This window comes from Dipodomys spectabilis, unplaced genomic scaffold (assembly GCF_019054845.1).
Source record: "Dipodomys spectabilis isolate Male_0828 unplaced genomic scaffold, ASM1905484v1 ptg000520l, whole genome shotgun sequence".
NCBI lineage: Eukaryota > Metazoa > Chordata > Mammalia > Rodentia > Heteromyidae > Dipodomys > Dipodomys spectabilis.
The window spans coordinates 435,780-448,774 of record NW_024871197.1 but is presented as its reverse complement, the minus strand read 5'-3'; the positions used below and the strand labels follow the sequence as shown (position 1 = coordinate 448,774).

Here is a 12,995-nt window from a genome sequence, read left to right as displayed (position 1 = left end):
TACCCAAAGCAGAAAGCAAATGTTGTTTAGATGATTTTTTAAAACACAGTTTCTGGGAAGGTGGCTCAGTGGTAGTGTGCTTGTCTTGCATGCATCAGCCCCAGGGTTTGATTCCTCAGCACCACATAAGCAAAAAAAGATGGAAGTGGTGCAGTGGTTCAAGTGGTAGCGCTAGCCTTGAGCTGAGGGACAACACCCAGGCCCAAGAGTTCATGCCTCATGACCAACAAAATCAAAATAAAGAACAAACCACAGTCTATCACTGTTTTGGCCTTAACTCTGTAATACCGCTGCTTCAGCCTAGGGATAAAATTTTAGGTGTGGACATTTATCAAAACTTCTGACTCAGACTCTATTTGATAATTTTTTAAATAAATATTTTGATCTTAATTTTCGTCTTTGTAAATTAACGTGCACCTATAAAAATTGGTTTGACCATCCAAGTAACCTTCTCAAAGTACCTCCTAATGATGATTTACAAAAAGTTGTACTAGGGCTGGGAAGGTGGCTCAGTGGTAGAGCGCTTGCCTTGCATGCATAAGGGACTGGGTTAGATTCCTCAGCACCACATAAGGAAAAAGAAAAAAGCCGGAAGTGGTGCTGTGGCTCAAATGGTACAGCGCTAGCCTTGAGCTGAAGAGCTGAGGGACGGCGCCCAGGCCCCACGACCGGACCCCCCCAAAAAAGTTGTACTATATTTCAACAAGTAAAACAATGCTACAAATAAAGAAAACAATAATTAAATGTTAATAATTAATAAAATAAAAAACAAAAATTTATTACTGTTTTCACTATTTGAAGTGTACTACATATTAGATTTTACTATTTTCTCATAATCCTGTACATTTAACACTGACTGAGGTTGTGATGTTCATCAAGAGTTTTATAGAATATGAGTAGTCTTTAAAGCTATCCACTAAGATTACTATTTATGGCTCTTCTCATTATTTGTTTATGGCTTATATCATCATTTTTCCTCATTAACTTATAAACTGAGGAAGCCCTAAAGTTTTAACAGCCTGTGTAGTTAACAAAGTGTTAACACTTCATTCTGCTTCTTTACACAAAAACTTTGCAACTTCTCATTAATAAAGTTTCTCGAAACTCTGAAATGTACATACTTAGTAGTATATGTCTGCTACCATAAATCTTAAATACTTTATGGAAAAGTTTTATACCTGCCAAACAGTCCTAATTTTGGCATATGTAAACAAATTCCCAAAATTAAATATATTTAAAACATTAAAACTTTTAACAAACCTTAACACTTGGTGCAGTGTTCATTATGACAGGTGCCTTGTATAGAATAATTGAATCCCCCTCCTACACATTTCTTGAGCAACAAATATCTGGAATTATTTTGTTTTTGACATGTCAATCTTGACTTTATTCTTAAATTTGTGCTTATGTAAGAAATATATGGTTCTAAAATTTCATGACAATTCTTTTGAACTTACTTTTTGTTGAATTGTCTAGTTTAATAAAATCCAACTGCACTTTTTTTGGGGGGGTCCATTCGTGGGGCCTGAACTCTAGGCCTGGGCGCTGTCCCTCAGCTCTTCAGCTCAAGGCTAGAGTTCTACCACTTGAGCCACAGCGCCACTTGCAGCTTTTTTCTTTTTGCTTATGTGGTGCTGAGGAATCGAACCCAGGGCCTCATGCATGTAAGGCAAGCGCTCTACCACTGAGCCACCTTCTCAGCCCCCACAATTGCACTTTTGATATAAAAAATATTCTGTGCTCAATTCAGCCACACATACACTAACATTGGAACAATACAGAGAAGAGTAGCATGGCACTTGCGCAAGGACGATATGCAAATTCGTGGTGTGTTCCATATTTTTACAACAACAGATGCTGGAGGGAATGTGGCCACAAGGGAACCATACAACATTCTTGGTGGGAGTGTAAACTTGTTCAACCACTTTGGAAGGCATTATGGAGGTTCCTCAAAAGATTCCACATAAAGCTCCCCTTTGACCCAGGAGTCCCACTTTTGGGGATTTACTAAATGATCACAAACAAGACCATACTAAAACTACCAGCACCACTATGTTTATTGCAGCATTATTTACAATAGCTAAGATATGGAACCAACCAGCTGTCCCCACTACATGAATGGATCAAGAAAATGTGATGTATATACACAAGGGAATTCTATGCCTCCATCAGAAAGAATGACATTGTCCCATTTGTTAGGAAATGGAAAGACTTGGAAAAAAATTTATTAAATGAAGTAAGCCAAGTCCAAAGAAAAAGGTCCCATGGTTTCCCTTATTTTCAATAACGAATATATGTCTGGGTTAAGCAGACAAGGTCAAAAGCTATGTGCATATGAACAGAAATGATAATGTTAAGGGAATTGAACCCCACGATAGGGAAACAAGTAGTTTTTTGTTTCTTGCTATTGTTTCTAACGTACTTATAATGTGCGATGTGAATTTTCGTTTCTTTGTATGTTCCTCCCCCCACGCTATAACCCTTGTTTTCTCTGTATTTGAATTTGGTGCATCTGCCTCTTGTATTTACGCTTCTCTAATTTGGGGAGGGGAAGGGAAAAAATGTGTGCGCGTGAACGCATGTGCATGCGTGTGTGTTGGCATGCTCAGAGTTTGAAATCAGGGCTTAAATGTCTTGCTAGACCTTTCTTCTCTAGGTTGGTGAGGTACTAAATGAGCTACATTTTTTTCCCTGGGTCTTTGCTAGTTCATTAAAAATTTTGAAAAATAATTTCATGAATTTTTTTTTTTTGGCCCTTATTGACTTCCAATTGTTATCCACAGATCCCAGGCTCCTGAGTAGCTATCCCGAGTAGATAGGATTACAGGTGTGACTAGCCAATACAAGGCTTTCAGCATAATTTTAAAAGTAGAAGAAAATTTACTTCATGGGGGCCTGTTTAATTATCTCCTACTTTTAAAACATTTTGGATTGATTAAATGTGAATTTATTTCATTTTTGGATTCTTAAAAGATAGTAAGTGATGATATTTAAAAGTTTTGGTACTTTTTAAAAAAGGAAACTGGAACTGTGGGACAGAAGAAATTTGTCTCTCTTTGGACCTCAATTTAGAAGCTCAGCTCTGTGCATGATAACCCAATGTCACCAACAAAGTCTGTGTTGAAGACAAAATGTGATAGAAAACAATCACCATGGGCAATATTTGCTATGCTATAATTTCTTGGACAATATGAATATTGAATTGAGAGTGTAAGAGAATGGAAAGAATTTACCTACCTTTTGTGTATTGCTGAAAGACTTTTGGAAACTTTGACTCATTTCCTTCCTCACTGTGTGTCTTTGGGCCATGCACTTAGTGCCTTTAATTACAATTTTTCCCAACACTAAAATAGTAATAACATTAGCATTATAGCAAATGTTATCTTAAGAATTAAGAGAAATAAAACTTGTAAAATACTTAACATAAACTTCTATGCATGAGCTTTGAGTTTAGCCAGAAGTTTTTTTTAAATACTAAATAGAATGTCATAAGTATTGCAGAAACCATTACATGTAGTGAGCAATGTTATCTATTAATCATGCTCTACTTCCAAGGAAGCCGGGTAGATAACTTCTCATGTTGTAAATCAAACTGGTTATCTTAAGTCTTGTTAGTGTAAAAATATAAGGGACATAATAATGAAGGAATGCTGTAGACTGAGATGAAGTCCAAAAGAAAATGTACAAAACTGATAAAACAAAAGTATCTGAGCAGTATATTGTGTTTTACATCATTTAAGTTACATCTCAAAGATAAGGCAGACCTAGAAGAATGAATTGTCTTTTTGATATTCTATCATAGGTCTTTTCTCATTCATGTAGAGGCATCATCAGATTTGAGGAACTAAGTTTTTGGTTTGCTTCCTTCCGTTTAAGTTACATCATTTAAGTTACATCACAAAGATAAAGAAGACCTAGAAGAATGAATTGTCTTTTTGATATTCTATCATAGGTCTTTCCTCATTCTTGTAGAGGCATCATCAGATGAGAGGAACTGTATTTTTTTTGTTTGTTCCTTCCATTTATTCTTCAGTTTGAAATCTGAACTACATGAGACAGAAAGAAACCAAGGGAAATTAGTCACACAAGTTTTGGAAAGAAAAATCAACGTAAAATAAAATACATAGCCTTGTATAAGGTCTAACTAAATTGAGTTATATAGTCTCAAGCATTAACAGAAAATGATTTAAGCAATATCATGTTATTGAAAACTGAAAAATGTTAGGAGTTGCTTTATTTTTTCCTTTCTACTACCTTGAAATTATTGATTTTGTACTGAGAGATTAAAGATGAGATTAACAAGAAACTTGATTAAAAATTTTCAAAATTTCTGAATAGATACGTTTACCAAAAAGCTCTGAAAATCGCCAGTGGGTTTACAAAGTTGTGTTTAATACAACTTCTATGCTGGCTTAATGTTTTGTAAACAAAAGTCATTAGAGAAATGCAATTCAAAATTACTATGATACTACTTCATAACTATTATAACTCTTATCAAAAAAAATCAAAGGAACCAGGAGTGGTGGTAAAGACTTGTAATTCGAAGCTTTTAGGAGGTTGGAGTAAAAAGATTTGGGTCTGAGGTCATCTTGGGTATTGCACACAGTAAAAACATGCCCTTTAAAAAAACTCAAAAGGTAATAAGGTTGGCTGGTGAGAGTGTGGAGAAAAGGAAATTTTCTACACTCTTGGTCAAAATACAGGTTAATACTCTCCTTGTAGAAAGTAGTATGCAGTTTTCTAAAGAAATCCAAAGTTGAAATATCACCTGACCCACCAATCATGTGATTATTTCTCTCTGGGTAACTCATAAATATATCTGTAGTTCATTGTTATTCACATTATTCACAACAACAGCCAAGATATAAATTGAAATTCAGTGTTCAACTACAGACTAATAAACAACTGTGGTGCATGCACAAATATATTTTTCTGTTTCATCCTTAAAATAGCAAGAGACTTCTCCCATTAGCCACAACTTATAATGACCTGAAAGATGTATTGTAAATGAGGAAAAATGTTGTCTTCTGATTTTTGTAAACACACACACACACACACACACACACACACACACACACACACACACACACACACACACCAACCTCAAACATTAAGAGTGAAATTTTTTGAAAAGTAAAGCAAAGTGGAATTGCTGGGGCATTTAGGTCACAATGTAGAAGATAGTAGAGATACAGGATGAACCGGTATAGAGTTGTAATGTACAGCATGAGGATACAGGGGACAACACTGGCCTTACATAGGAATGAAGCTAAATAAGTAGGAGTTGTTCTTCCTAGTAGGGGTTGCTCTTTTGGATGCTCTTCCTCCAGTAATGGATAAGATGAGCATAATTCTTTAAATATACCTGCCTGTTTGCAGAAATAATAACAAACAATATAGCAATAATGTTGTATGCTCAACATAGGATATGAGATTATCCTTGGTGTAAACTAATTATTACAAATAAGGGAAACCGTGGGACCTATGTTTCTTTCAGTCTGGCTTACTTCACTTAATATAATTTTTTCCAAGAACTTCCATTTCCTTACAAATGAGGTGGTATCGTTCTTTCTGATGAAAGCATAGTATTCCATGTTAGCGTGTGTGTGTGTGTGTGTGTGTGTGTGTGTGTGTGTGTGTGTGTGTGTGTGTGTCTCATTTTCTTGATCCATTCATCTACTGAGGGGCATCTGGATGGATTCCATATCTTAGCTATGGTAAATAATACTGTGATAAACATAATTTTGCTGGTAGCTTTAGTGTGGCCTTGCTTGTGGCCACCTGGTTAAATGCCCAGCAGTGGGATTACTGATTAATAGGGGAGCATTATTGTGTACATCAAGGATAATCTTAGTAAATGAGCAGAATAGCCCTATAGTTATGTACATATGATCGTATAAGGTGATTCTAAGTGAAATGAACTCCAAGACATGTTCTTTGTTGTTTTTGTTCTTAATGTATTGTGTGATTTCTTTTTAACCTTTTGTGTTTTCCCCAACTATGGTGTATCCCCTGTAGTCACAGTATTTGATTTTGATACCCTGGTTATTGTAAATATGTTAATCTGAACTAGGGAAGGGAAAGGGAAAAAATGGTGAGGCAAAGGACAAAGGGGGAACCTATGCAACAGTGATACACAGAAGAAAATATGTTGGAAATAATCTGGAGGGGCTGTTGGGAGGGAAGAGGGAGAAAAATGGGGGAAGGGATAACAAATTAGAAAAGAAATGAATTCATTACCTTACTTATGTAAGTATAACCCCTCTGTACATTACCTTGACAGTAAAATTTAAATAAAAAGTAAAGTAAAGAAGCTATGGGAAGGGGAAACAAAGGAGGAGACAACAATGCTTAATAAGAAATGTATTCATTATTTTGCCCATATAATTGTAACCCCTCTGTATGGTATTTTCACAATAAAAATACAATAAAATACATGAGAGCAGCAATACAGGATATGGGACTGGGGAAAATACTATACAAAGAGTAGAACAGCTGTGGAGAACAATAATTTTACTTTAACATAGGAAGTAATTAACTAGCATACAGATTTTCAGCCTCATGTCAGTCACTAAAAAGGGAAAACAAAATACAAACCAGTAGAGATAAAATAGAAAACTAAACAATAAGGATGAAGAGATGGCTTGGACCAAAAATTACAAATGAGACAATTAGGAAACAAATAAAAAGCTGGTAAGTTTAAAAAATATTACCCATAATTCTATTAATTGTTGTTTACATCACAATTTGTTAGAACTATAATTCAAATCACAGTTTAGTATTATATCATTTTAATAATAGGTTACTTATTATTGATTTCTTAATGTTGAATGTTTAATATATAATTTTACTTTTAGCAGCTATAGAAAAGAAGAAAGTGAATCTAATTTTACTAATATATATCATGAATTGTAAAATTGAGAAGCAGAATTTAAACAAATAATATATTATTACTTTTTTAATTCTGTGACTTAATGTAATAATTCAAAGTGTATTCTACAATCATCAATCATTTTAACCCCATTGACTCTAGGCCAGGGGATCACAGGGGCCCAGAAAACCTACTACCTTGAATAGTAATCCTAGACATCTAAAACAAAACAAAACAAAACCAGAAACAAAACAAACAAAACACACTGCAGTAAGCACAGCCAGTCAGGGCTGCTATCACAGCCTACATGAAGTCAGGCCAGAAACAGAAATTGAGAGTCATTTAGCTGATAACTAATATATATTTTTATGAGACAGACTCAAATGAGACTCCTGAGAGAGAGTCAGAAAGACTGATGAAAGGGACTAAAATTGATCACACGAAGATTGGAAAGTAGAATTCCTTGTAGAACAAATAAATAATAAAAAGCCTGTGCATGTAAGAACAAGACAGCAGACCAAATTCAAGAATTGCACATTATCTTAGAGGTCAGCTTAATGAATTATCAATGGAAATCTTTGAAATCTTAAATATTTGAACACATGTGGGAGAAGGACAATTGCTGAAGAGAAAGAAAATATCATCACCCTGTTAGGATGTCCAATATCACCTTAGGAATTGATAAAGCACAGATTTGTAATAAAAAGAATACAATTATTCCAAGTGAGGGGTTCATTTGTTTTGATGTAACAGTTCTTGATTTAGGTGCTAGCAATTAACATACAATTGATCCAGTCCCACAGCTGAGTTGATATTGACTGCAGTATTCCTACATAAAGGGAAAGAGAAAATTTACAAATGTCTGGTGAAATGAGTTGAGGATGAAGTGTTCTAATAGTGATATCTGAGGTTTAGACACAGGTAAAGAGGGGGACTTTCTTTTCTAAAATCCCCCCATTTTTAGCCTAGTGCCAGTGGCTCACAACTGTAATCCTAGCTACTCAGGAAGCTGAGATCTAAGGACTGCAGTTCAAAGCCCCTAGACAGGAAAGTCACAGAGACTCTTATCTCCATTTAACCACAGGAAAACCAGAAGTTGCCCTGTGGCTCAAGAGGTAGAGAACTCACCTTGAGTTGAAGAGCTCAGGGACAGTGTCCACGCCCAGACTTCAAGCCCCTCAACCAACAACAAAAAAAATATCCCTTTTCTTGGACTGCCTACATCTTTTCCTAACATTCAACAAAGAAGCCATTTTATCACCCACAACATTTAAGTCCTATCCTAGCTACTGCAAATAGAATGATCTGGTTTCTTATGTCAAAAGTTCATATTTTTAAAAACAAATACCAGAAGTGATAACTTTTTTTCCAGTCCTTGAACACTGGGCCTGGGCCCTGAACATGGTTATGCTGATAGCTTCATGTGAGCTTGCTTGTTATTTATTGAATTACTGCTGATGAGGGGAATTACTGGGTCTTCATGGAGATCTATATTTAGTCTTTTCAGGAAAGTCTGTACTGCATTCCACGGTGGATGAACAAGTTTAATTTCCCACCAACAGTGTAATAGAGTTCCCAATTGGCTACATCCATGTCAGCATTTGCTATTGTTAGTTTTCTTGATAATGGCCATTCTTACTGGGAGGAGGTAGAATCAGTCTTGTTTACTTGTAGATTTGTGGGCACCTTCTAGCTAACAAAAATGAATGAATCCATGAAACCTATATTGCTCCGAGTCTGCATTCTGTTACCTTTGCTCTTAGTATAATTTTACCAAGCCTTTCATTTTCCTTAAGACTGGTGAAAAGTCATCATTTCTGATGGGTGAGTAGAATTCCACTGTGTGTGTGTGTGTGTGTGTGTGTGTGTGTGTGTGTGTGTGTGATAGGCCCATGAATTCATTTCTAAGCCTTCTGTTTCACCTATAATTTAGTAATTCCATATTAAATTTGGATTACTTTCTCTACTGTATTGAAGAATATAGTTGGGATTTTGATGAGTATTGCATTGTCAATTTTTGGGGGGCCGCATTGCAGTTTCACCATGTAAATTCTTCCAACCAGGAGCATTAAAAAATTTTCCATTTCCTTGAGTCTCCTTAATTTCCCTTTTTAGAGTTTTGAAGTTTTCACAGTAGAGGTCCTTCACATTTTATTTAAATTAATTAATTCCTAGTTTTGCTGTTGTTGTTTTGTTTAGTTTAGATTTGATTTGGTTTTAAGGCTAATACATATGAGGTTGTTTTTTGGATTTCAGCATGGATCTTCCCATTGTTGGTAACACAGAAAAACTACCAATTCTTGTGGTTTTTATACCCTGCTACATTGCTGAAGGTTAGCATCACCTTTAGTAACTTGAAGGAGGAAGCTATAGGGTCCTTTAAATACAGGATCATTACATCTGTAAAAAGGGATAGTTTTACATCTTCCCTATTTGGATCCCCTTTATGTTTTTCTCTTGCTTATTGCTCTTGCTAGAAAGTCCACTGCATCATCGCTTATCAAAGAGTTGGGTTCATAGTTCTCTTTCTTTGGTGAGTCCCTATGTGATTTGGAGAAGAGTCTAATTCTAGCTTCATAGAATGTGTTTGATAATTCCATTTCCCTTTCTATTCCATTCAAGAGTTATAACTGTGTATTGTAAGTTCTTTGCAGGTTTTAATTTCATGGTAAATTCATTGAGTCGTAGATTTTTCTGGAATGGGAAGTGGTTTATTGACATTTCATTTTCATTTCTTTTTATGTTTTACTTCTTGTTTCAGATCCAGTATAGGAAAGCATCAATTTCCCCAGGATTTTTCAGGTGATTGGCAAAAGATTTTCAAAGTATTCTCTTATAATATTCTCAATTTTGCTTATATCTGTTGTGTTGTCTCATTTTTGTCTTTAATTTTCTGTATTTGGATGAGTTCGCTAATTGTTTTGTTTTGTTTTTGTTTTTTATTATGAAGGTGATATACAGAGAGGTGGGTTACAGTTACATAAGTAATGAGTAGCTTTTTTTTTTTTTTTTGGTCTGTTCGTGGGACCTGAACTCGGCCTGGGCGCTGTCCCTCAGCTCTTCAGCTCAAGGCTAGTGCTCTACCACTTGAGCCACAGCACCACTTCCAGCTTTTTTCTTTTTGCTTATGTGGTGCTGAGGAATCGAACCCAGGGCCTCATGCATGTAAGGCAAGCGCTCTTCCACTGAGCCACCTTCCCAGCCCAAATGAGTACATTTTTAACAGTGTTACCCCTTCCTCATTTTTTTCTGCTTCCCCCAACCCTGACATCCCACTCCCACAAAGTTGTAAAGTTTATTTCTAACATAGTGTCTAGTGAATATAACTGTTGCTTTGGTTAATCTTTGTCTCACCATTTCTGTGATTTCCCTTCCTTTCCCCAAATCAGATTGACTTATGTGTAAGACAAAGGGTACAGAAATCAAAAACAGTGATTACTGGGAATAAACCAAAGGGGAAAACTAAATAGAAATAACTAAGAACAGTTCACTATATAATCATCTTGTATCCATTTCTTGGAGCTCATTTTGATAAGCATCATCATTTTATGGTGATATGCATATTGCTATTGAGCTACTGTGAATATCCTAGACATATCCTAGTTTTTCCAAATGAGTGAAAACATGTAGCCTCTGATTCTTTGGGTCTGGCTTGTTTGAATTATTATGTTTCCAAATGATTCCATTTCTTACAAATGGGACAATGTCAATCATTCTGATGGAAGCATAGAATTTTGTTGTGAATATGTACAACATTTCCTTGATCCATCATTTCTGGATCATAGGGGAGCTCCAGTGAGGAACCTCTATACTTCTTTACAGAGTATTTGAACAAGTTTACATTTCCACCAATAGTGTAGTAATGTTCCTTTTTGGCCACATCCCCACCAGCTCAGCATCTGTTATTATTAGTTTTCTTCATTATGGTCATTCTAACTGGGGTTAGGTGGAATCTCAATTTTGCTTTGATTTGCATTTCTTTTATGGCCAGAAATGTTGCATAGTTCTTCATGTGTCTATTGGCCATTCATATTTCTTCTTCAGAGAGGTCTCTCCTTAAATCTTAAGCTCACTTATATTATGAGGGTTGTTGTTTCTATGAGGATTTTTTTTGGGGGGGGGGTTTAATTTTGGGTCTCTAAGAATATTTGAGGTATGAGGCCGTTGTATGTTGTAGAGCAACTAAAGACCTCCCAATCTATATAAGGTCTCTTTTTAGTCAGATTTGGTAAGGGTCTGTCAAGTCTGTTAATTTATTGAAAGAACCAACTCTGTTTGGTTGATCTTCCTATGTTTTATTTTGTCTTATTTAGTTATTTCTGATTTAACTTTTTTATTTGTTTCAGCCTACTTAGGTTTAGACTTGTTCCTCTCTTCAAGGAGCTTTAGGTACATAATAAAAATACTGATTTGAGATTTCCCCAATTATTTGATGTAGGCATTCAAAGCTATAAATTTTCCTGTAAGTACTGCATTTAATATGTCCCAGAGGAGCTGGTATTTTGTGTCTTCATTTTTCTTAAATTCCAGAAACTTTCAGATTTCCATTCTAATCTCTTCAGTGCCCCACTGGTCATTCAGCAATGTGTTTTTCAGTTTTCATAGGTTTGACATTTTTTTTTTTTGTTTTAGTTGTTTAATTGTGTTTATTCTGCTGTGGTCTGACAAGCTATGGGAATTCAATTAATTATTCTTTCAATTTGGACAGAAATTCTGTGTGACATAGGATGGGTTCTATTTTGGAGAATCTTCCATGACCTGCTGCAAAGAATGTACATACTGATACTGAATGTATATTCTGTAGATGTCTGTTAGGGCAAGGTGGTCAATGCAGTTATTTACATCTTCAGTTTCTTTTTTTTGTTTTATTGGGTGGTGTCGTGGGCCTGAACTCTGGGTCTGGCACTGCCCTCAGCTCTTCAGCTCAAGGCTAGCACTCTACCACTTGAGCCACAGCACCACTTCCGGCTTTTTTCTTTTTGCTTATGTGGTGCTGAGGAATCGAACCCAGGGCCTCATGCATGCAAGGCAAGCGCTCTACCACTGAGCCATCTTTCCAACCCTAGGTCTTCAGTTTCTTGGTTGAGTTTTTCCTGGATAACCAATCCATGCATGACAATGATGGGTTGAGATGTGTTTTTAGGTTATGTAGTATTTGGTTGATGATGTGGGGTGGTCCAAGATTCAAGGCATTGATATTTACACTTGTTGTATCTTCCTAATGGAGAGCTGCCTTTATCAATATGTAATGTCTCTTCCTACTAATTTTAATTTGAGTTCTACATTATTTTATGTTAGTAATTCTACTGTGGCCTCTTTATGGTATCCATTTGCTTGAAAAATTTCCTTGCAGCCTTTCAGTTTGAGTATGTGTTTGTTTTTGTCAATGAAATGTATCTCTAGTGGACACTGGATGGATGCATCTTGTTTTTTTATATTACTATCTAATCTGTGTTTTCTAATTGGAAATTTAAGTCCATTGATATTGAGAGTTAAGGCTGGGAAATATCTATAATTCCTGCTCTTAGGAGCTGTGCCTCATCTATTCTTATTATATTTACTTTGTTCGGTATAATTTGTGGAGGGGAAGGGGAAAAACAAATCATTTAAATAGGGATACAGGTGGACCCATTGCAACAATGAGATGCACAAGTCCTTATGATGAAAATGAACTTTACAACTTTGGTGCAGGGGGGGAGTGGGGAGGACTGGGTGGGAGGGTTGGGGGAGGATGGGAAGGGATAGGAAGGGGAAACAAAGGAGGAGGCTACAATGCTTTGATAAGAAATGTACTCATTATTTTGCCCATGTAATTGTAACCCCTCTGTACAGTATTTTCACAATAAAAAATATATCCTTTCACTGGTAGGGAGCATTTTATATAACCAGTTCCTGTTCTTCTTGGCCTCTCTATGTAGGATATATTTGATTAATTTCTATCTTGATGATTTGGTGGGGATAAGTTGTTTCAAGTTCTCTTTGTCATGAAATATTTTTATATATCCTTTAAATGTAAAGAAGAGTTTGGCTTGGGACAGTATTCAGGATTGGTAGTTGTTTGCCTTTAATGTTTGCCATATATCATGCCAGGCTCTCGTTTTTACCATATCAGCTAAGAAATCAT

The 12,995-nt window shown here is 35.8% G+C and overlaps 1 non-coding gene across 1 annotated transcript; it reads left to right on the top strand.

The window, feature by feature from the left end:
* Positions 1-1,737: 1,737 nt before the first annotated feature.
* LOC122099572 lies at positions 1,738-1,844 on the top strand. Its single transcript, XR_006145962.1, has one exon. It is a non-coding gene; the product is annotated as a U6 spliceosomal RNA (small nuclear RNA).
* The last annotated feature ends 11,151 nt before the right edge of the window (positions 1,845-12,995 follow it).